This window comes from Netta rufina (assembly GCF_964035555.1).
Source record: "Netta rufina genome assembly, chromosome: 4".
Lineage (NCBI taxonomy): Eukaryota > Metazoa > Chordata > Aves > Anseriformes > Anatidae > Netta > Netta rufina.
This window is the reverse complement of record NC_140127.1, coordinates 73993022-74019217: the sequence shown is the minus strand read 5'-3', so window position 1 is coordinate 74019217 and position 26196 is coordinate 73993022.

Genomic DNA, 26196 nt, shown 5'->3' with positions numbered 1-26196 from the left:
TCCCCCTATATGTTATAAATGAAATCATCATCTTTGTAAAAGATTAAAAATGAAAATGAAAAAATGAAATCAGTGTCTTTGTAAATAACAGTTTGTGTAACAGAAAACTTAGATATGGTAAGGAAAGCACATCATTTGAATCATCCCATCGAGCTGCTGGAATGGGACCTGTGATGGTCAGCTCGTAGCCTTCCTGGAACATTTGAGTTGTGTTTTATGGACATGACCAGCAGAAACTACATCACTGTACAGAGCAGAACTTCCTGTGAACTGTCAACACACAAGATTATTCTTACAAATTCCCATCTGTTCATAAATTGGGGTCAGTAGCAATCTAAGCTGAGGCACAGGTTATTGCAAAGGCTCTTGCTCAGATGTCTCTGGCAATTTCTTATATGGCCACTAAACTTTGTTGCCACTTCCAATTACAAATTAAACACTGTATTTAGCTTTTAAAAAACTTTGTTTTAAAAAAAAGAAAGAATCAAAAGACAACAACAAAAAACAGCTCTGCAGAGAACGTCTGGATCTCTCCAAAACGGTGAAGTTTCATTCAGCACCTGGCACCTCAAGAGTAGTGCTGGCAGCATGCTGCTTGCCAGAGAGCAATTAATTCCTGTACTGATGCAGTGCCTTTAGCACATATCAACACAAGGGATGTCAGCACCACTTATTTGTTTAGGTTTAACAAAATGGTATGACTTGAAGGGAGAACAGCCTTCCAGAGCAGACAGACTGGAACAGGTAGCCACAAATCACTGAGATTTCACATGGTGGATTCACCTGCAATAAAGTTCTGTGGTTCTGTATTTTACTCCATGGGCATGTAGTTTAATTTACCAAGCTGTAATCATGCCAATATTAATTATCCATAATGAGTCAGTAATGCAAAGTAAAACCTGACCACCAGGGAGATATTAGAGGTGATGTATCTATTTTTATGTGCATATTAATCTGCTAACTTTGACTCCAAACAACGTTGTTAGACTAAAAAGGCCCTCATTATTAAAATCAGGGCTGAAACTCATAAGGCAGGAAAGATACCTAATGATCTCATGTGGCAACTGTGACTTACAAATATTCATTACTAAAAACAGTGAAAGGCAATATTTCAAGACTTTAATTATCAGGTAAACAGCATCAGGTTAACTTGTATTAATCTTATATTTGCTTGTTTTCTTGACCTGTGTGACTGGCACATGAATTTGTTAGCATTTGTCATTTATATCCATTTAACAAAGATGTCAAGGTGAAAGAGTAACTGAGGTTCCAAGGTAGGCAGGGAATGAAATGATAACCACTATCTACTTAGCAGAGTGTATTTAAACTAAGCAAATAACTGTGAACACAGCCATGCAATATTTTTCAATTATGTTCGACTATCCTGAAATTGCAGTCTTTCTCAGACTTGTGTGACATCAAGCACATGACTCTACTAGTACTGAAAACAGGGATATCATGTTAATGGGTAATTAAGCTAAGTAAACTATATATTTGCTGAGTTCGAGATATGTAAAGTTCCTCCATAGAAAAATAAGATAAGACTATAATCTAAAGTATTTTAGGAATCCTGTGGCAGCGTGCTTAGTATAGTCTAAAGGGATAACCATATTTCTTTTTTGAGCATCCATTTCTGAGCAGATTTGAGGTAACCCTTGTGACTTTGCTTCCAAAGGAGAGCACTATGTCTAATTCATTGCAAAGTTGCCTGTGCCTTTTACAAATAATCAAACAGACTGAGCCTGGCACTTTGAAATTTGGGGTGTCTTTCATATTGAACCACGCATTTATGCCTATTAATGTAATATGAAATAGTGTCATTTCACAGATGCTGATGAGCTGGAGCATGGAGATTGTCACAGTCCAGTGGAGAACAACAGAGAACTTATAAGAGCACTTCAGTGTACAGCCAGTAACTATTAAATACTCAAATACATGGGAGCAATTTGCAGAAGAAACCACTCCATATGAAATGATGACAGTCTCAGTACACAGGAGGTGAAGCTCAAGATAGTTACAGTGTTAGGACCACTTACAAGGGCCAATGTCAAGGCTGAGATGCCTTTAAAAAAGCATCATCTGTTAATTGGCTCGAGATAGGAAAGCTTTAAGAGGGCACATGAGCAATGCAGAGCCGCAACAAGCTGCCAGTCTACACAACAGTAATGGCATTATAACAAGAGCTTTGTTCAAAGACTTCAAAAGACGATGAGATTAAAAAAGAGGTGAAGGGCTTGTGGCAAAAGCCACATGTCTAGGAAAAGAGTTGATAAAAGAGTTGATGACTTGTAACTCTGCCTCCACCGATTCTTCAAGCAGCTCTTTAAGGAGCACACAATAGAAGGAGGTCAGTGGAAAGTAAAGCAACTTGCTTGGAGAAATTTTAGCACAGGTAGGAGTAGCACTATCTCTCATGAGCTCTTAGAGTGAAGACAGAGCTAATCTGAAAATGAGAGTCCTACTAAACGGTTGCAGAGCGGACAGGGAGAGACAGGGCTCTTGGTAAGCTTCCAGCTGGGAAGACATACATAGGGAGAAGTCTCATATTCTCCATATGGTGGAACCCATGGAAGGGAACACCATGACTAAGACTTATTTTCTTCTGTTCATGAGTTGTCTTCTTGTTGCTAATAAGTACAGAAAACATTTCAATTAACTGTCATGAAGATGAGCTTGGAATAAATCAAGTTCTGGTCCCTGAGGTGTTCAAGAGTCAATATAAGAGCGTCCTGACTTTGTGCAGGCAGCCAATTTCTTGGGTAGATGGATGTCTTGGTGAAAAGATGGGGTTACAACTCCAGTTTCAATTTATGAATATTCACAGCTTTCCAAGTATACCACTTTTTACCCCTCAAAGCCTATGTTTCAGCAACCAGACAGGGGGATAAACACATAAATTATGGTGACCAAACTCTTATGCGAAGGGTCTCAGCTTCCTAATTACCTGGGTGTAGGTGAACTGAGTGTTTCTGAGAGCAATGTAGACTCTGGAAATGCCCTGAGATTTTCTATGTGTTTTACAAATCCTTGGCACTGAAGGTGCAGGGATAAAACCCATCTTAGTCTAGCAGATACAGACACACCGAATTATGGTCATGTTGGTCCCTCTAGGTCAAGCCTGGAGGTTCCTGCATTTCAGGGGACTGCAACTTCTTTACATACTAAACATATGGAGAATACATTAAGGGTCTCAGGCTCCAGCCCTGTCAACCAAAATGCTTTTGTCCCAGCAAAAGACCGCTTTTAAAGACAGCACAGCCCACAGCATTCACTTTGTTATTTTAAATTGTTTATGCATTCAACATCATGGAGCAGCTGAGCATCAGGACTTGGTATTCACACTGGAATCCATTTTGGAGAGGTTCACCCATGTAGCACTTACAGAGGAATTTCTTGGTCTCGGTCCAGAGCAGTTAGATTTGATCCAATTGCCTGGGCTGCAGAACAGCTCTGAGCAGACCCCCGAAGGGTCAATGACTGGTTGCATTAAATAGCTAGAAAAATGGCTATGTGCCACAAAGTGCTGAGCTGTAGTTAGTAGCTGTTATCCACCGGAAAATGACACTAATTGTTCTGATAGGCTGATAATGATTATCCCTGAAATGGTTTCGATCCGTCAGTTGTCTAAAAGAGTAGACGTGTATCCAAAGCTATTTGTCCCTTCCATCAGCCATCCAACCTAGAAATCGTGATTGTCCCTTCAGCAGCTTAACCTTTTCCAACAGAATGGGGAAATGGCCAGGCAACAGAAATGCCCCCGGCGGCACCTGAACTAAGCATAGGCTCAGAAAGTTGTTACATTAAATTATATTTGCATGCACAGTCATAACATTCTTTTATTATCCATTTGGGTGATACTCTGAAATGGCAAAAAAAGGGCAAAACTGCAGGAAACCAATTTGAAAGCTGTGCTTCATTGTTCCAGAGAGAGCAGGTAATGAACTCATGCAAGTCTGTGCTGGGATGTGTTCACATGATGAGATCTACACGCTCAGATTTCAGTTTTCTCATGGAAGTTAAAGTTCAGCATTTCCTGGCTGGTGAGAGCCTCCTTAATGCTGTTGATTAATGTAGAGAATTCTGGATGGATTTCTAAAGGAGAAAAAAAAAACAAAAACAAAAACACAACACACAAAACACAAGTCAAGGATCTTAATTGCCTTAGTTGTAATGTCTCCACTGTTGTTTTGGGACAGTGGTTCACAGCACATTATTTCTGATGACTAAATAATAACACCCCCCTAGACTAAGGTAGCTGAGCATGATGTGGAGCTTCCTGGGTTGACAATGGGGTCTAGAGGATGTAGTGGGATGGGAGACCCCAGACACGACTCCACGACCTGAGAGGTCTCTTCCTGCTCAGGGTTCCTATGAGAAAGTCCTGACCTCCCTTTCCCTCTTCACACACTATCCCCTTCCTCCTCCCAGTCTGCACAAAAGAATTGCCCAAAATTCAGACCAGCCTGAGTCTACAATGGAAACTTGTCCTTACCAAGGACCTTGCTAAGCTGCATTTTGCTTTCTGCCTCCAGTACATCTCTCATTCAGTAGAAAAGTGGAGATAGATGACTTTTCACATACATTTCATTTGCTCTTTCCCCAAAGACCCTTGTTTTATTTTTCTGAAAGTCAGAATAATTCTTGCCCCTATTTTTAAATAAATATGTCTGCCTATGAGCAAAGTCATGTATTGGGAGTTTTCAAGAGAAGTAGAAATTTTGGGGATGTATGAAAAAGCAGAGGAAGAGCAGGGGAAAAGCTAGCATTTATGTGTTGTTTAATGTTGTTGCTGCCTTCTTTGCTCTTTTTCTTGCTGCCTGTGTGGAATATTTATCCACAGAGTGCTTTAAAACAGCTTGCTTTAGTAAACTGTTTTTTGCTGTTGATTTTTTTTTTTTTTTAATTAGTAGATCTCAATTTTTTGCTTCATCAAAAATACGGTAAGGTTCTTCACCTCATTTAACAGTAGAACAACTGAGGTTCTTGCTGGTGAAGTGAATTGGCCCTGGTCATGTATTTTCTGCCATTGTCAGTGCTGGAAAAACAACTGAGTCTTTTGAGCAATGCACTGCCCACCGTGCACCACTGTCTGAAAGAGCAAAAAATACCCCATAATCCCCACAGCACACCTTATAAATAAATGCTCTGTAACACATTGACATAAAAATGTTGATTTTCCATGCTGGAAATGCCATTCTGGCATGCGGTGATAGCAATCCCATAGTCACATCTAAAACACCTATGCATCATCAGTGCCCTGTGGCGCAACGACCTCCACGTCCTGCCAGGTTCTGCCCATGAGTGGGCACCGATCAGGGGGAGCTGCAGCCCTGAAATGGCAGAATTTGAGAAAGACAGCTTGAAAATTAGCTTTATGCATATGCACCAACCCCGGGGGAAGCGACCGCTTGCCTGAAGTAGTCACAATGAATGTTTCATGGACCATAAAGATTGTGAGGATCCATTGCAAATGTGTCCCATGAGTTCCTTTGCAGCACAAGGCAAACAGTATTTGTGGCATTCAATGTTAACTTCTTTTTGGCACTACAGAATATTTATTTTATTTTATTTTATTTTATTTTATTTTATTTTATTTTATTTAGTGTATTTTATATTATTTTTAATCTAATGTTGACAGAGGTAAGACCGGGTCTTTTCTGCTCATTTAATGCAGTGGCAATGCTTGCCCAAAGCTGTAGGATGTGGAGATCAGAGTAAAGAAAATCAACCCACAATTTGGCACACAAAAAGTCACTACTTCATTTCAGAAATGTTAAGAGGCACTTAAAGCAGAGCATGGGGTACAACTCATCCCCATCTTAAATATATTTTCATTAGCTCTAAAAATTCAGTTGTCAAGTTGTCACTTCTGTGCCTCCCCTTTTATCCGACTCCCCAGTATTGTCGATGGCTATAAATAGGGAGGGCATCTCTGACCACAGAGCACTATCAACACTCCCTGGTGTCTGTCAACAGCCTCTAAAAGATGCATTTTTTTTTTTTTTTCCCCTCCAGAAGAGACATTGGTTTTACTGGTGATTTGTGTTTTTCCCCTGCTTTTGTACATGATAAGAGAATAAAGACCGTATATGGTTTTGATTATTATTATTATTATATTTTATTTTTTTTTCCCTTACTTCAGTGGTCTCTGGAAGCAGAAATGAGCAGCAGAGATATATAAAACTTCAGGGCAAGTCCTGCTTTCTGCTGGTGTGTCTTTGATCCCAAATGACAAATGCATCCTTTGTGATTTTGCCTGGCCACCTTTTCACGACGGATGTCTCTGGGCCAAAGTTGGAGTTTACAAAAATCTGTAAGAAGCTGCCACAAGCAGAAGACATTTTCACTATAGATGCAACAACTAGCATCTGTGGGCAACAGGGTGCTCAGCACTGACTTATCGCCTTGGGGCTGGGAGTTTGTCCGGCTGCATGACTCTTACCTGACTGCCCAACTGCAGGACTCCTGGGCATTTGCCTTCCAGTTCAGCCCATGGCCTCTCCAAGCAGAGGGGAAACAGACAGAGAAAACAATGAAGGGAAGCCTTACAGGTCGGCATTGCAAAAGGCTAGGCCAGTCTTTAGGGCAGTAACAGATATGCTTTCTATTTTGAGAGGATTGGCTTATTCTGCACTAAATTCACAGATGTCTTCTGTACCTCGATTTACACAGAAGTGAAACAGAGACAATGCCAGGCTATAAGGACTGTGCATGCTGACCTGGCCATTAACGGGATTGTTCTGCTTTGGAGATGCTCCAAAATGCTATTATTGATTTTCTGCATCATGTGGCAAATGTTTAGCACAGCTCTTGAATGTCTGAAGTCCTTTCATGCTTGGAAGAAAGCATGACTGCTGGAGTCCCATCTGCAACAGAACAGAAAGGGCTCAAAAACCATTTTCAATAAAAAAGGAAGCTTTTGGAAATGAAACCTTTTATTTTATCTCCTTATGTTTTTAATTTGCCAGACAAGTGGGAGAGAAGTGCTGAGAAAGACAGCAGCGTGAACAATAACAAGGCAAAGATAAAAGCCATGCTCTCCTCCTGCTTATGCTTTAATTTTTCTTAGCCTTTAGCTCACATTATCATGTACATAGCAGTTTGCCATTCTGGGCTAAAAAGGATCAGCAGAAAATAAAAGCTCTGTTTCCCTAAAGAGCAATAGTAATCGTGTGGTTAGAGAGAATCTTGCTCAGATGGAAGAGATACAAAGAGGAAGCCCAGATATTGCCCAGCTCTTCTGAGTGGAGAATATCTGATATGAAACAAGCTACGGGCTCCAGTCGCATCACAGAGGCACTGGGGATCAGTTCCACCTAGTACTTTAATGAAAATTTTTATCTTCCATATGACATAATATCTTTCAGACTTTACCTTGCTTGTCAAATTGTGTGAACACTGTTAAAAAAAAAGGGGCTAAAATTGTTTTAGGGCTGTCACAAGAAGGCGGATGACATACACAGTGCAAATGTGCTGCCTTATTTCCTTAAGGAAGTATGCTGAAAAGCAACAGAACTGGTTCATAGTATTTTTTCCTCAGTTTCCCTACTCTACTGGGATCCTATAAGATTTCCATTGTTTTCTAGAGCAGAAAACAGAAACTCCCTGGTTACTACAAATCGATACCACTTAAATGGATTTCATTTTATTTACTCCTTTGGCAAATGAATGATTCCCTCACTGGAGCTATTTTATATATCTGCAAGACATCGTTGGAATTCTTGAATGTCTGGCCTTCCGTGGGTCTGGAGACTTCACAGAGCCCTGCAAAAGTTTTCTCACAATGTCTGAGGCTCCAAGAAACTCCTCAGACCTAGAAACACCATTGTGTCATCAATAACATGGCTTCAACAAAATTGTCTTCTTCCATGCTGGTACAGCCTATTTCACAAGTCACCAACCTCTTTTGACACTGTCAGAAATGATTAATATTTCTGCAAGGTGGGCCTCACAAGGAAAAACTGAAAATTAAAGACTTTGGTTATGTAGTTTATAACAGCAGGAAGAGATGTAATTGAATGGTACAAAAAATATGATGGTGCACAGAGCACACTACAGAAATAGTAGCTGGTTGTTCAGCTAATCTGGGAGGTATTTTTTCCGGGTGCTTTTTTTAACAATACATGAGCCATCTGTGTAACTCATTGCCACAAATTGTTATTGAAACTGAATCTTCAGAGGACTTTAAAAGTTGTAGACACGTTGTAGTTGAGTAATCATATCTATTGCAACGTAATCCAAAATGATTTTCACTTTGATCTGGAAGTTAGGGAGTCCCTGAAGTATTACAGGATCTATGGAGAAGAAAAGCAGAGAGCTTGCTGTCAGTGAGCTTCTGTTTGTTATGCAAAAATTTGTACTGATGCAGGGTAAAAACAAGTGGCTCCCCCAGAAAAATCAGATCGAAAGACATTGACATATCATAGGCAGGTTTTTGTGTTGGGTCTGCAGACGGAAAATTTGGAAATGAACTCAGAGCACAATAAGAAAATGTGTTGCAATGGGGTGAAGTGCAAGCAGGTCAAGTTACTGAAACCTTCAAAGAGGTTTCCAAACCCAAAGCCCCATATGAGGGGAAATATCTGTCCTTCAGGATGTTACAACAGAGGTAGTCTCAAAGTATGACACAAAGAGGAACAAGTTGGCTTTGTGCTACTAAAGCTCATTTTGAATTTAGTGGGGTGGGAAAACCTCTATCACATTCAGGATTGGATGGTGGGCCAGAGACCAGGGATGGGGAGAAGGAGGAATTTGGTCTTTAGAATAGGGAGCAGTCAAAAGTGGTGTTTTAAACTGGTGGCCCAGCTGTTGGACAGACACTGAACCAAGCCCCTGAGATGATGTCCACCTGCATATCTCTGCCCATAAAAGGAATTTAGAGAGGCAGGAATGGGGTGAATTGGGCTTGGAGAACCACAGAGACAAGGGGAGCAGAGCCTGGAGACCAGCTTGTCCAGCACAACTGCAGCATCACTTGGCAACCAAAGCTGCAGGAGTTTTAAACATGCACTGATGAATGAAACCCTGGTGTTCAACACAAAGAAAACCTGTCACTGCACCTTGACCTCCTCCCCCAAACAAATTAAATGGAATAAAGAAACAACCCAAGATTTTTTTATTTTTTTTTTCTTTTTCCAAGTATCTCTTTTGCTTCTGAAGTGGAAGAACATGGTCTGTTTGTACACTCTCCCTTTAAACAGACAATGAGCTCTCTTGTAAAGAAAAAGGAGGAGGATGCAAAAGTTAGTGAAAATGACACCCTGCCAGGCACATATGTAGGTATTTTATATTGAAATTCACCAAGCAAAAAAAAGAGAAAAAACAGAAATTTGAAGTTATTGCCTCTCATTTTCAATCTCCACCCATGTTTTGAGAAAACAAACAAGTCCATCTGATCAAAAAGTCACGCTCAGAATGAAAATACCTTTCTGTGAAAGATTGGCAGAAGAGCTAAGGTGACTCTACCAAAGACTGATCACATCTGAATGCATTCAGGGCTGCAGGAACAGTGGGTGGCCAGCAGGCATGCTGTGAGGTGGGAGCAGACCCAAGGCCATCCATCTGTCTGCGATCATGCCACGTTTCTGCACTTTTCCAGGGCTTGGGGATTCCCACCCTTCCAACCCCATTTGCTGAGAGCTTTATAGTCAGAAAGATCATCTGCATCTCTAACCAACTTTTCTCTTCCTGCAAAGGAATCTTATTACTTTGTGTCCTGCCCCAAAGAGTACTTTTCAGACACAAAGAAAACTATCATGGTCTTTTTATATGCAGTTTTTTTTTTTTTTTTTTTTTTTTTTTTTTTTTTTTTTTTTATTCCAGAAAGGCAGACTATTATATCATCCTTTCAGTCTTCTTATTTCCAGACTGAAAAAGCTCAGTTCTTTTCATTGATTCATTCAGGTCAATTTTTAACACACCTGCCACTCTTGCTGAACCCTGGACTTCCTCCAATTCATTTCTGACTTTCTTAAAGAGAAGTCTGCTAGATGGAATATAGGAGTGTAGGTAAAACTTCACCCATTTCAAGGCAGAGAGAATTAATTTCTTCTCATATCTAACACAAAGCAGTTTTCAAAGAGCCCAAGAAGGGATTTATTTATTAATTTATTTATTTAGCAACGGTGTGAAAAGAAACTGAAAGGGGACAGACAAAAGAAAAATCCTTTTTATAAGTCATGCCGTCACCTGCAGCAGTCTTCATCTTAAGATGCTACGGATGCCCAACCCCTATATGGCTTCAGAAAAAAGGTGGAGGAATTTATGGAATTAAAATCCACAGAAGAAACATGTTCCCAGGATTATCAATATATGACATTGGTCCCGACCAAGGAAGATTTATCCAAGGCTTGTGTTTTGAGTTTGGGAGATTTAGGAATCAGCATAGAGTCTTTCAGACATCCTAAGCCCAGGTGTGTGAAAGCAGCTTATGGGAGATGGTAGTGCAGGGAAATTAACTATTCCATCAGCAAAATGTCTAATGCACAGGGGAGTGAGAAGAGTATTTCTGCACAAAATGGGATGATGTTTCAGTTGCAAGTTAAAGACAAAGCAGTAACCCAGAGAGGAAGAAGCAACCACAAGTCTGACAGCACGTATCTCATGAAAATCAGCACACGCTGTAAATGACATTGAAAAACACTTAACAGCAAAAGAGATCCAAACCCTAGATCTGTCATTTCTGCTGGGAAGTTTTGAAAACAGCAAGAAAAAAAACAAACACCCTGCTTGATGTTTTTCATAGAATATCACAGTGGGTGAAAACCAGAGACTGTCCATCAATGGCAAGAGTGGCAGGAGTGCAGTTATCCTCCAGGGGTTGTGGTGCTCTCAGAGGAAGAAAATCTATTAGAGTTTGCAGCTATACGAAGAGAGACACTGGCTGTTGTAGACTTTCCCTGGTACAGAAGTCCTCAGCCTTTTTTTTTTCTTTTTTTCTTTTTTTTTCCTTTTTTTTTTTTTTTTTCAGGTATCTCAGCATTTTTTGCAGAGTGGCAGATCCTAAAATAGCACCCTGAAGCTTTCTGACAATAGCTTTGATTTCCTAATTACTTTCCATGGGCTCGGAAGCAGTCCACAGGCCACGTTTCCCCCTGGGATTTGTAGACAACAACCTGAAGGCAACTGATAAGTTTATTAAAGTATCTGCTGTTAATTCAAAGTCCTGGAGTTCCTGCAAATAGCCTAATGATATGTGGTCAGGGGGAGGAAATTGTTCCCCACTCTACTCTTGAATAAAGCTAGTGGGACTTTGACGCTGTTCATATATTCTGTGGAGGATGGGGCACTTTTGGTTGCTAGCATGGCCAAACAGCACTGGGAAAGGAGATGGTTCATGCCTCAGCCTGGACTATTAGCAGAGCAATTATGCCCCTGTTTATAGAAAGCACACAGACAAGTCCTATATTAGAGGACTCTACAGTATTTAATCACAAGAGGCAATATCGTGTCCAGCTTAACCTCTAGCTGACAGCAGAGGAAGGACTTTCTCTATTGACTTTTGAACCGTTTCCAGTAGTTTGTTTTCTTAAGCAAGTACTTTCAGCCACATCACCTAGGCATGAAGAGTGAGACTTCAGGAGAGAAGAGGTTGTTTGCCATCACACTTCAAAACTTGCCCTCAACTCCTGCTGTTATAAAGAAAAAAAAAATAAGGAAAAAAGGAAAGCAAACCTTAGTCCCAGTCAAAAGTTCTTGTTGTAACTCCAGAACCTAATTATGCATCTTAAGAGAGTTAAAGGAGAGGGTCAGTATCTCTTCTGCTAATCTAAGCACACATTGAATGTTCTCAGTTTGATCTTCATTCAGACCAAGAAGTACTTTCAGATCCAGGGGGTGAATCACTCAGGCCTGCACTGAAGTGAATAATTTACTCTGTCACAAAGGAGCTCTGCTCCCTCAGGAGCATCTGATGCTTGCTTTTGCTCCTGTACTTTTCTTTTCATGCCTTATGGCATAAATCAGCACTAATGCCAGTGGGCCAAAAACTGTCCACACGCATGGAGGAAGACAGTTTAGAGATGCCCCAGATTCTGCATCCTGGGTCTGATTCTCCAGTGATACCACCTGGAGTAAATCCCAATTCGGTTACACCACTGCAGCACAATTGCAGTTGTGGGGCTGATGTTACTTTGCCCTTCTACTGAAGAGGCTGTGAGCAGAATGTGGTCCAGCATTCCCCACTTTTCTGGCACAGGCATAAACGACTATGGAAGGCACGTTAACGAACCAGGTAGGGTGAGTCTGGCTCCTACGATTTCTGCTATCAGTGCCTCTGTTGGAAAGGTCTTCAGCTAATCTCTATAATTGCAAAACAATATATATACTTAGGGATTTCTGGCCCAATTAAGTTTCAGAACAGAATTTAATAAATGGAGGGTACAGGGGACTGTAGTTGAAGGGAGGTCAAGTACTAAACAAAGAACGATTTCCTTAGGCTATGGCTTGTGTAAGAGATAGCATCTTTCCCCAGCCTTAGCTATTACCAGATGGTTTAAAAAGAAAGAATTTTTCAGGACCTCAAAATTGGACTATGAGCCAGAAAAATGTTTTTGTTGTTGGTTTATTTTGACACTTGTTTTCAGTTGTACTAGCTGACCTAATAAAAGACGTTGCTAACACTTTCATACCTTGCCTTTTCTGTGCCTTGTGGCTGTTGCTGTTACTTCTGTCAGGTGATATAGCACCATATATATCTGGCAATATCACCGGTGATATTGCCAGATATACCACTGCCACCATCCTATGGTGGACCAGCAAAGAGTGCCTGACATTATGAATCTCACAGCTTGGACTTTACAGGTGAGTGTGAGAGAAGGAAAACAACTGCTTGCCCTTGGAGCAGTTTTTCAGACTCTGCTCATTAAGAAGCCCTTTTGCCCAAGAAGCAGGATGCTGTTTCTTCTCTCATCTTTCCCCCCACTGCACAGACTGAAAGCACAAGCCTTTGTCTAACATGAAAATGGATTCTGGAAAATGTGTTGCTGATGGCAATTTTGCAATGCTGAGAGGAATATCAGCCATGAGATCAGCTCTTTGCCATCCATATATTCTTTTATATAGCATCACTGGCTTGATTTTTTTTCTGAAGCTTTCAGCCAAATGCTCACCTGCTCGTCACCTACCATCAAAGCAAGACTGCCAGAAGAGTTCATCTACCATTTAGACTCTGAAAAAAAATTAATTAGAATTCCTCTCTGTCTTTCTGCTTCTAAGCCAATCCTTTTGAAAACCAGCATTACAGCCAAAAGTAAGGGCAGGGCTATCTGAAGAGTCTCCTGGAAGCCAAGGCAGGCAGATCTCTGGGTGTATAGTAGACGATGTGTAAGGATGGACTTTCAATGGGATATCTTCCTACTTCCCTGTAGCTGTAGTGCCTGTGTTTTTATTTCAGCAGCCCTCTTCATTTTCCTCTAGTAGTTACCACATCTATGGCCATTTGGACTGAGAGATCAAGGGAGAAATGGGTTTGGTACAGGGTGAGCAAATCTCAGCTTGGTTTCCCAATACTGTAAGAGTCCTGAACACTCTGCCTATTAAGGTGACCTTCCTCTGTCACCTTAGAATAAATTTCTATTTGTAAGATTTCCAAAAGTAAAGGAAAATCAGTCTAGTACCAGTGAAGTTAGAGCACAAGTCCTTGATTTTCAAGGCAGGTGACACAGTGGGAAACATAGCCAAAGCACTGATAATTCCACATCTGTTTGCAGTTAACAGGTCCCAAACCACGACAGCAAAATCAACAGAAAAGAGAAGAAAACAAAACAAAAGAAACCAAACCTGCAGCAATCACAGGCAAACACAGAGAACTGACTTCAAAACTGCTTTGTCTGTTCTCTTTGTCCTCCCACAGGCTAAGGGGCAAATACACAGTTTCTTGTACATTTTGTAAGAAATATGAAGCAATTCCCAGAACAGGACCAGGGTTATGTTTTCTGGGGTCATTTTTTTGCAATACCTGCGATGAAATACCACTAGAGGCAACCTCTCCCTACCCCTTGCATCTGCTTGCTGGAATACACACTGCAAAGGGAGATCTTCCCAAGGATGTCAACAGTCTGATGTTTCCAATTTCCAACAGAGTCCTTAATCACCCTGGAAATCTGAATTTGGTTTGGATTCATTGAACTCTGAGCATTGCGCTTCAAGGCAGATTTTGTTTCTCAAAAGAAAGCATTTGTGTTTGGGCTATAACTTGCCGTTTTCCTTCATGTTTTGTTGCTCTCCTATTGTGGTGCTCTCTCTGTTTATGCAAAATACTAATGAGGAATTATCTCAGGATCTGGGTATCATCCTGAGGATGATTGTTTCTGGGATAACACTGTCTCTGAGCTCAATCAAAGCAGTTTGGTTTGCATCATAGTAAGTAATTTCATTTTGGTTGCTTCCATACTCTCTTGTGTCCACCAGAACTGCTCTGGTTATTTCCAGAAGCCATCACTGAGATAACTCTTGTTGTAATTCCTTGATGTTTTCACAGTCAGACTGTATCATCACTGCATCATGACACCCTACAGCCAAAAAGTCAGAAAGGCAAAGAAATAGAAGGATATTTTGGAAAGCAAAAGGCCACCAGAGATTCTTGTCTGTAGAGGTTAATATACACAAAAGGTGTTCAAATGCAACTATCAAGCACATTTGCCAAGTATTCCAAAATAAAATAAAAAGTGATTTCTCACTAAAACTTGTTATTTGTTTCTACACAGGGTATCCTTTGTGTAATCATCAGAAGCTGGTTCAACCTGGAGTTGAAATCAAGCTTGTAGACAACCTGGCATTTCCCTATCAGTGCTTCTAATCACTAAAACCTGCCACTTGTCTGTTGAAAGACGTTTTTCATCTGTTGCTTCCCTTTCTCTGAGCCAGAAGGGAAGACTTACAGGCTGGTTCCTGTTGCAATCTTATCCTAAAACCAGGACAGCAATGAACCTTTCTCATCTGAGTGGGAGCCTGATAATGGCAACTGTCGCTCTTTGTGCAAAGACAGCTTTGTCATTGCCTGTTTTGTTTTCCATCTGAAGTGTTTTCCTGGTCACCACTTTCACTTCTGTCACTGATTATATTCCACAACTGCATAAATTAAATGTTTTATGCATTCCTTCTACTGTTGGTGCAGATTTAGTTTTCAGACAGGGGAAAAAATGCGCAAACAATTTAATAATTAAATCCTAAAGCCATCTGGATTTAAAGGCAAAGGCTAGACAAACCTTAATACCTGCAGCGGCTGTCCCATGGGGGTGAGGAATAGCTCTGACTTCCCCTCCACCCTTCCGAGGCCAGTCTGAAATCTCACCCTAAATCCCAGGGACAATGAAAATGAGAGAGGCCATGAAGATCAGCCTTCCCATGGAGCCAGCCCTCTGCCCAGCAATACTCACTCTCCCATCTGGCCCAGTCACGTACAGCTCCTGTGAGCTACAATCAGGCCAACAAGCAGAACACATGGGTGGGAGCAGGGCAGCTCCTATGAGAAGGACGCCAGGCTACATGGTCAGAGTGACACCAACAAGACAGCGGGAGGAATGGGTCCAACGCCTTGTGAATCAATGCTGAGGGTGCATTTCCTTTTCCTGAAAAAGAAGTGCTATGTAAGACTGAGGGGATGATGTCAAGTATTAATCTGTGTTCTAAAAGTCAGCTGGTGAAGGGTTTTTGCTTTTATGGTGGTTCCAGACAGATAAATGGCTTTTATTACACACCTGACAAAGAGGAGTTGAGTGTGCACAAGGTGGTAACACCAGCACAGGTAGCACTTCCTGGGGAATCTGCAGAGCATGGCAATTTACAGTAGTGCTGCAAGGCAATGTGAATTCTGTTGAAGGCATGCTAGTGCCTGAACATTCCCTATCTCTTCTGGTCAAACAATACGAGACGTGGGGGTGGGTGAGAATACAAGCTGCCATAATCCATCTGTGCCCAACAGCAGCTCATACCCTGTGATGGATGAGAAACTTTCATGCATAACTTTCCACCTGTTTGTTTATATAGCTTATTCACAACACTTCTGACATAAATAGCTGGGAAAAAGAAAAAGGCAGGATTTTCTGCCTTGGTATATGAATTACCTTTAAGTATACTTAGAAATACTTTTTGATTTTATGTAGCTATCTTATTTTCACTTGCATTTTGTGCCCACAAATATTTCATGCCACCACAGTATGCAAATTGGCCCTACCATAATTTTATTGCATTGTTATTTTATGTACTCCTTGCATTGTATATAGTTACATAAAATTCTTCTTTCTTGGAATGGCAGCTTAACCTCTTTGGTGGGTGTTCCTTGAACTGTCCTTGTTCACAGGCAGTGCCTGGGATTCAATAAAAATGACCATCAAAATCAATGGATCTGCAAAGAGCATCACACTGGTTTTGGTAAGCTAAGGGTCTGCAGGATGATAACATTACTGCAGCATGGTGCTAAACCAGTTCTAATAGTGTAAAAGCATCCATAAATGGCAGTTTACAAAGGAAAAAAAATGGGTAAGTTCTTGGATGTTTCAGTAGATCAATAAGATACTGTGATTTCCAAAGACAGCAATTAAAAACTTACTGCCCATGGAGGAACACCCGATGTGTTTCATGTTTGGCTCCGCAGACAAGGCGTTGTAAAAGCTGTGTGAGTATTAGAAGTGAAGTATTGTGAAGATATTCAGGAATCAACGTTAGTCACATATTACTTCATTTTGCACTAATTTTCAAGTCTATGCAAACCATTAGTTACTGGGAAACAAAACAGAACCCCTCTGTGTGTTTCCTATTCCTCTATTTTATCTATGCTGAACTTTTTCTGTGTTGTCTGTGTAACATTCTCTTGGTCATTTTACAGACTGGTATTTTATGCATGTTTTGCAACCTTTTCTGTTTTCATGTGATCAGTGAATTTTTCAGTGCTTGATCTTCACAAGAAAATAAAAATCACGGACAGGCAGTGCTGAAGGCCTCCCCCTGCTTGGGGCATGTTCAGTTTGGAAGTGCCTGAGATCCTGGGGAGAAGCTGCTGGTTCTGTGCCCAGCCTAGCACTTCTTGAGCAAGAAAATGAACAAGAATGATATAATTAAGGGTTGTCCTTAGGACATTCCTCACCACCTGACCTGCCATGCAGATTTATGGTTATAAATAGGCCACGCGCAAAAAGCAAAATATAAAGTCATCAGTTTAATGGTGTGTGACCATTTCACGTTCCTTCTTAAAAGGAGGAAATTCCTTCACGTGGAATGTTCAGCAAGAACACCCAAAATAGGACCTTTTTTTCTTCCTAGCCAGCCTTGGCTTCGAGCTTCGGACTCCTCCCAAGCATATTTCATGTGAGGCTCCAGGCAGTCTCGCCCCAGTCACTGGGCACTCGATCGCTTGTCTGGGCTGCCTATGCCAGGCTTGTTTGGAAAGACAACAGGTAGATAGGCACACTGAGGACTGCAGCCCAGGGTCCCTTCCAAAATCCAAGGGAGCTCTTTCCTCAGCCAATGTGTGATCTAGTGACATTAACAAATAGCTGCATTGCATTACATGGGGTGAAACGAAAACTACATTTATTTAGTCAATGGTATCGAGAGACTAGCTCACAGGGTGATTGGAAGTATGGAGCGTGAGTCACCGAGGTCTCACACAGTCCTTTGCGTAATGACTACATAACTAGAATCGCAGGCTCGTTTGTGCTGAAATAAATAGTCACGCCAAGATCAGCTTATCGGGTACAACTGTTCTGTGACCCTGTTTATGAAGACATCGTTGCTGAACACAATTTTTGCCTGTCACCTCTGAGGCTAAATAAAATATTTTTGCAATTTCTTTTGCCTGAGGCCATGGGAAAGCTTTGCAGATCTGGAGGGATGGGAGCATCAGGTGCAAAAAAAGAAATGCACAGAAGTTGAAATGCTCCAAAACCTGTGGAAGAGACAGAAATGGAGAACTGCAGAAGAAAGACTGTAGCATGTGCCAATATGGAGAGGACCATTTCTAGCTTGTACCCTTTTTCTGTGGGCATACACTGAAATTGCTGTAGAACAGAAGAACCAAAACATCTGTGCCCAGTTCAGGAGTTTTCAATGTTAACATCCATCAGCATGACAGCTCACTAAGGTGGCACTACTCAGATACAGAGAGAGCCAAAACTCAAAACCAGCCCCAAACAAGGTCCTGTGGCCCAAATACAACTGGGGAAGAGGAGGGCCAAATGAGGACTGAGCATCTGTATTTTCCTGGACATGGAGCTACATCCATATAAAGGAGCTGCACTTTTGCATGGAGGGCTGATACAACTGATGGGGAAATTAACCCAATTTGGCCCATGGGACTGAGGTACTGGGGAAGCTACATAACTGCATTACAGATGTATAAATAACAAAATAAAAGCAAATAAAAAAATAAAAGCAAATAACAAAAATGCTAGTTTTACGGTATGTTGTGGAGATAAAAGTATATTGCGTGCACAAACCTGATTGATTTCCCAGGAGAATAGGAAGGATGAACATAAGACTGAGGTAAATCTGCATCTGTCTACCAGCTGATCTGTCTGCAGGTTCTGTATAAGTCACCCTGCTTTTGTGGCTCATGGCAGAAGACAGCTATGAATTTACAAGGATCTCATGGGTCTTTAAGAGAAGCCTTGAGCCACTTATTCCAGCCCTCATTTCCTGGATGTCAGGACATGCTGCAAAGCCCAATGTGGAGGTAAATCTTCAAGAGAGACTTGAAAAGTCTTTTGGCCTGCTGGGTTTTAGAGATTTATGACAGATAATTCTTTGGGTGGGATGTTACAAGATAGAGGTGATTCAGCATAAATGTTTTAAAGTGTGAACTTTCATAGAGCAAAGTAAAGTCAGGGTGTAGTCTTGAACAAGGATGCATGACAAAAGGAAAAGATTATCAAAAAGGGATACATGTAGATGACCGAAGGGATTGTCCCACTGTCTGTCTCAAATCAGATGGAGGAGTGCAGCAAAGTCCTTTTCTCCTCTGTTCTCTTCCTGTTTAGGAGCAGATTTTCATCACTCCTATGGATATCAAAGCCCCAGTCTCTTCTCGGATTACAATCATTGCTGTATTCCCAATAAATGAGGATCATTCCCCTGTTGTCTCCTATGAACAAACTTTAGTTCTTATCACAAAAGAAGGCATAATTTGGAAACTTCCACCTCTTATTGTCTTTGCTGGTCATGTCTATATATTTATCTCCAGTGAGCATCCTGACAGCAGATGAGATGTGAGCTATGAAAAAAAAATATAGCGTCTTGGGATTTTAATCTTCCTTGGGACATTTGCTTGCAAACATCTGTGTGTTTGTGCAATCTGGCTTCTTGCAGCACAAACTCTGTTCTTTAGAATCATTTTGATGAATCCTAGGACTGGTTTCCCTCTGGCATGGGTGGTTTTTGTGTCCCCAGAGCAGGGGGAGGGATGGGAAAAAGGGGTGATTTTGGCAGACACAGGGAAACTAGCTCTGACCTTCCCGTCATTTCAGGGTAGGATATTAACAGAGAGGCTCCCTTGGGTTTCATCCACACCATCCTCGCCTCTCTGCATTGACAACGATGTAAACAAGAATGGCTCCAAAACCCAGAAATCTTGCAGCTGCATCCTCCAAATAGACATGTTAGTGAAGTCACCTTGCAGGTTGATGTGGACAGACGGCAACCAAATCTGCCAATGCCATAATTAAAGGAGGACTTGGATCCCTCGAGCCAGGCTTCACAGAGCAGCGGTAGCTGAGGTAGGGATTGGTAAAGAAGAGCTTTGCAAGTTCCCTATCACCTTCTGCTGTCCTTTTGGCAATAAGCTTCTGTCCCTCCTGGCTGGCTCAGAACAGGCACCACAGCTCAGCTGCTCAGCAGTCCTGCTGTCCTGGACAAACACTGCAGCTCACTGCCGTCCTTGGTATCTCATTCTGCAAATCTACTGATGATATCAAATCTTGTGAGCAAAAATTTATCTGGCTTTATCAAAGCTGGAGTGACATATATCCACATCAAGAATTTCACATGCTCCCGTAAGGATTTCTTAGTGCCTTCAACCATTTGCTGCTGAGTTGCACAGAATCACTATTCTCATTTTAGAGATACTGCATCAAGGAGAGGTTACGTGGGGGTATTTGTCTCCCTTAATGCTTTAGAAATCTACAATGAGATGTTCTGCTCTACACCACCTACTGTGACCTCCCATTAGAGTGAAACAGGAGAAATTGGTGCCTGCAGGGAAGAATTCATCTGACAGGCCTTTTTTAAGGCAGTTTAGGAGGACATGTATCATCCTCTACCACATCTCTATAGGTTCTCATGGAGGCTAAAGAGACCTGAGGGTGACCAGCTTGCATAATGCAAGCTGATGATTCTCACCCAGACTCACCTGCTGAGTCTGGAACAGACCTAAGAGGCCCCAAATCCTCACCCTTATTTTCCAAGACTACTCAGCTTCACCTCAGCACTTGGCAGCATGCTTGGGGAGTTTTGTGGAGATAGTCATTTGATAGTCATATTCCTAGCTGAATGAAGTCAATGGCTGTTTTTTTACCTTGTTAGTAGAAACTAAACTAAATGCAATATTGCAAATATGGATAATAAGGATCCATGTAGTCTCAAACATTTATGTCAAACTGCAGCAAACAGCAGCTATTTCAACAGAAAGCAGCTGCTAACTGCATTGCTGAGTTATTATGTCCTCAGTGCAACACTCTGCTTTGGTTGTGGTTTCTTTACTGGCACTGTGTTGGGGTTATTCTGCTCATTTGAAAAAATACTTTACTGTACTAAGTTTTACTTTGAAATTGGATGCAGTCTCTTGTGTTATAGTCTCTGAGCACCTAAATCAAAATCTAGTAACTGTTGGCTTTCACAAAATCCTCACTTGGCTCACTTCAAGGAAGCATGGATTTACTTACTGTGGAAAGAGAAATGGGGAACCTGCTTCTCTTTTTGTGTTTTCTGTCTTCTGCCTGATGGGATGTGTTTGCCTGACAGATGCAGACATGAAGGACGTTCTTCCCCACCGCCTCCTCCTGGTAACCTCAGGGGTGCCTTCTTAAAAGACATGTGCCCAGAGCATGAAGACCCTGTGGAAGACCCAGCAGGGCAGATGAGGTGAAATGAGAGAGAGATTATGTCTGATTTGGTCATAAAATAACAGCCAGTTCCTAAATAGTTTGACTTTTGCCTGACTTTTAGCCTACCTCCAGTTGTTGATCTCTCTTCATCTTGAAGTTACTGTTGATGTTCACCAGGTTCTTCTCTTCCACTGTCTTGGACTTCACACCACAAGTCTTCGCCTCCCTCTGCATCCATACACAAGGAAGGGAGATGTCCATACTGCTGCCCCTCCTCCCTCCCTGTCTTTGCCTTTAGCCCTGGATCATTTGACCCGAAGAGATGATCTAACCTTTGATATGGGTACCTTGCACCTTCTGTCTAGTTAGAACAACTCAAGAGAGTAGAGAGTAAACAAAGACACAAAGACCACACAGCTAAACAATGTTTGTATGGTCTAAAGACAACAAATCATGTGAAAATTTAAATAAGTAACATCTGCTCCTCCTTAGTGTTTCCCACTTACTTCATCTTCATCTAACCAAAGTCTACTGGGAGTCACTGCAAAGAGGAGCTTGAGGACAAATTAAAATCACAAAGCAATAGTCTTGGGGTTTGGGTCAGGTCTGGGACATCAGCAAGTCCCACAGAAACATTTTTATTTGCTGGGAAGGAAGGGTTCAGAGACAAGGAGCTGAAGTGAAAGAAATGCTGAAATCCAAGCATGGATAACTGATGCCCTGCCTGACTGGTTAAGGAGAGTGACTGGAAAAACAAACTGATAAGAATTTTTTCTCGATATTTTCCCAGATGAAGAGGGTTTTATGAGACTGTGCTACTTTCTCATTTTTCAAATGGCAATGCTGAAAACATCAAAATACAGATAAACCTGGAGAGCCTTGGAATAAAACTTTTCATTGTTATGAAGTTCCTTTTTGATGTTAAATTTCACTTTCAGCAAGGTTTTCTATTCTGAGCTGTTTAGTTTTATTACTAAAATCTCAACAGTATTTTTTAATTCATTACATATCTGAGAAAAAAAAAAGGAATGTTTGTAATTTACAAATCTGGGTTGCAGTAAACCAAGTTCAAGAGGGATTGTTAATCTTTTCAGCAGATGTGAATAAAGCATGTACTTTAAGTAGATGGAAAAGCATTTATTTTTATTATTTTATTTTATTTTATTTTATTTTATGCACTGAAGAAAACATCTGGCCTACAACAAGGCATGCGAACCCTCCTATTACATAACGAACTGGCAAGGTAGACTTAATACATAGAGCCTAATTTGATTTACAATAATTAAAGCTCAGAGAACATTTCAGTGTTAATATTCCAAGGTTGGAATGAAAATTGGAAGACTGAGACTGTATTCCTCCTGTAACAAGCTGGCATAATTGTTCTCACCATTTAGGGATAAGTTTTCACCATCCCTGCTTGCTTCCTACCCTGACAAGGGAAGCTCAGCTCCCTGGGACATGGTGTGTTGGTCACAGAGGAAGTCATCCTGCTTGTTCTGCTCTCTAACCATATGCCCAGGCTTCCCCGCTCTTCTTCGTACCAGTAGTCTGCAAGGTCTTCAGAGCAAAGACTTTGCCAAATTTTTCTACTGTTTTTCTGGGATATCAGATCTTGAAACAAGTTTGGGTCATATTCTGGTTTTTTTTTTTTTTTTTTTTTTTTTTTTTTAATACCATCAGTGTGGTTTCAGGAAAGAACCAAAGTGCTACAAGAGTGTGGAGGCTACAACATGGGCTGAGCATTCAATAGTAAAGGCTTTCTCAGAGCTGGAAGAAGGAGGATTTGGAATCATAGAATGGTTTGGGTTGGAAGGGACCTTTAAAAATCATCCATTTCCACCCTCTCTCCCCCAAACCTCTCCCCAGATGAGAAGAGAAAATTTCTCACTCCCATCTTTATGTCTTTTTCCCCTAACTTCATCTTAAAGCAGTGCAAAACTCTTCACAATGATGGTTCTGTGTTGGGTACCTCAGGGTTTTTCTGGCAGTAAGTGGGAGACATGGAGCTTTCCTTTTTCTTCACTTGCAAGGAGCTTTTGATAGCCTGTTCCTTTCCCCAACACAGAGATGTTTATCCTTCTTTACTAAAGTCTGACTCTGCCAGCACTGCATTGCTTTATGTACTTTTCTAAGACAAAAGCAAATCAGAATACACTTTAACCATTTTTTCCCACTGATAAATTTGTTTTGTATATAAAAGGAATTGATATGTAGAGATTTTTTTTTTTCCTGATGGCATAGTATTTTCTATTTTGTCTGGATACAAATATGACACTCCCCTTTCAGAAGAACCGGCACTAAATGCTGTCTCATTTTTTTATCATGCCTTTGCTTTCTCTGACACACAAATGAAAGGTACACTAATACAGTCAAACTGTATAATTTATAAGTAGTCACTGTTTGGCCTATGAGTAAAGAGCAGCATCTTTACCAGCAGGTAATGTACCAGTTCAGAGATGAGCCAGAGGCATGATCCTTGTTAAAAAGCTTTTCCCAGTGATAAATGGGAAGGTGAGAAATTGCTCTGAAAGCTGGGCTCCAGCTAGTCTGCTGCAAGCTTTGGGATGGGCCCGAGGTTATAGGCTGGAGTTCTTAGTGTCTGGGCCCCATCTCCTCCATTGGATGACCCCTACCTGGTGAAGTAGGTAGGTTTCTGAGAGGGGCATCCTTTGCAGCCCTTTTCAATTAAATCCCAAACCTTCAGTCATCCTTAGGACATTTCTAGTTTTGCTGGGGGTTGTAGCTAGTTTGGGTATTTCACAGGGTCCGTGATGGATCGGGCTGGGGCACTGACGTGCAGCCAGAATCCCCTATCCAAGCACAACCTTGTGCTGCCTGACATGATACCATCCTCTTCACAAGCCATTTCCTCCCCAGGATGACTGTAGCTGAGCTTTCCGCGTAGCTAATCCTCTAGTGAGCCTTTTGCCCAAGAGATCTGAAATATTGTTTGCAATGCAAGAAGACCTATTCCTTTGTGGAGGCAGGTGGCCCTGCACAAAAATCCCAAAGGACTTTGTGCTTCCCAGTCCCTGTTAGCCACTTCATGCTAGCTTTATAACTAGGACTATAACCTCCTTTAGCTGTTGGAGGTGGATTAAATAGATGAAGTTGGGAATTCAGGGAGCATGGATGTGATCCTCCCAGATTCCCCATTCTAAGGAGCAGTTTTCCTCCACAGACAACAAAGAACCCATAATCTGCAGTTATTAACCACCAACAGTGGGCTTCATAGAATATCCCTGAGAAACAGGTTTCTTCAACAGAAAGAAAATTTCTGGGGAAAAGTAAAACCCTGCAAAAAAATAATTCACCAAAAAACTTTTTCCCGTGGTAGAAGCCTGGATGGCAGAAGTGTTGCTACAACATCTCAGAAACACTCTGTGTAGTCAAGCTGATTCAGAACAAGGTTATTCATTTGCTTCAGGGCAGCCTAAAAAATCCTCAAACACCCTCCAACTTCTCTCTCACAAACTCACAAAAGAAAAAAAAAAAAAAAAAAAAAGAAAGGGAGAATATTTGGCTTTTTGCTGTGCTTTTTTATTCAGCATTTTGGATATATGAACTCTGAAATGCACACAGTGATGGACTTCACTGGTACTGTGAGAATCAGGCCTGTCAATGTCATTGCCTGATTTATCGACCATTGACCTTAGATACATTGCAGCTCTGCAGCAGTCTTGTCTGCCTGGCAGATGTGGCTTCTTGGTTAAATTTGTTGTGTTCAATAGCTGTGAGTACAAAGTACTACATGAAGGCAAATGATGAGATATCTTTCCTGATACAGACAAGGACAGAGAGCCAAGTCTGCTCAAGCCGAGCTGCATTACTATCAGCTTGCACCAGCTGAACATCTGGACCTTGTGATTTCCAACCTTCTCCAGCTTGCGCAGCTCTAAAATTATATTAGCAGAGTTGCAGGCATCTGCGTAATGAATTTCAGCAGACTTACAATAGGTAAGGATCTTTCCCACACCCAACAGAGGTCCATGAACTGCAGCTGGAAACTATTGAAGATTCAAGACCAGTGGTTTTCTATTTCTCTAACACCGGCACTAATGTTAATCCAAACAAACGGAAGACTTCCAATTTCTCCCAGAGGATACAAAGGGAGATACCAAACCCCATTCTTTTCAGTTACTCTTTGTTCACAGGGTATTTTTAGTCTACCTAATGTTCTTTTTATGTATCCAGAATTTTTAATAAATACATTCCTCGAAGTGATGGATTTAAGGAATTTTTTGTAGCTTTTACTCACATCTAACATGTCACCTTCTTGCAATGACAATTTTACACTTCAATCTGGGAATCTAGGCATGATGTTATTACACTATTTACTGTACCCAGAGTTGAAGAATTAACAAAAAATCAGCAACAAAACAATCACAAACAGAAAATCTCTCTCACTTCTGGAACCAAACTCTTCCTATCAATGGTCATTGAAGCACCAGGGGAATGCACAGGAGAAACAGAGAGAGGAGCTACATCTGCTTAACAAAAAACTTCTGTTCTTTCAGGATGCATTATGATGCAAGAGGTGCTTACTATGTCACTTGGTGCTTTCCAGGCTGTGTCTCAAACCCAGATCCTCTTCACCTATTTCCCACGCTCCTACCAGTTTGATGAAGTGAAGATCTGGAGGATATGGAGGAGATCATACTTCATGTCCCTCAAAACTCAGTTCGTTAAGCAAGGGGGAGAAAGCCTTCATCTGAAGCAGAGGGAGATGCACAGGAATGTCTGGGTATCAGATAAAGCAACTGACCAGTGAGCTAAAGCAATCTTTACCTTCTGCAGTAGGGTTACATCTAAACGTTTAGCAAGAGATGAAGGGTGAAAATTATGTATGTGATCACAAACACTTATGGTACTTGTGGTAGAATTTGTAACCTTGCCTTGTCCCAGATTGGTGTTTCCATATCCACACGATGAATCTAACACATACCTACTTGCAAATTCACTCGACTGGATGTGGCAAGTGCTACATCAGACACAGAGGGAGTTTCCCCCATGGTCTGCCTTCATCAAGCTCAACAAAGGAGAGCAAGAAACACCCCTGCTACACAGATTTGCTGATATGTAAGTGTTGTCAAGCTCAAGCTTGGAGAAGGACATTGGACAAAAAGAGAGGACTATGTTCAAAAGGTTTAAATTCTACCTA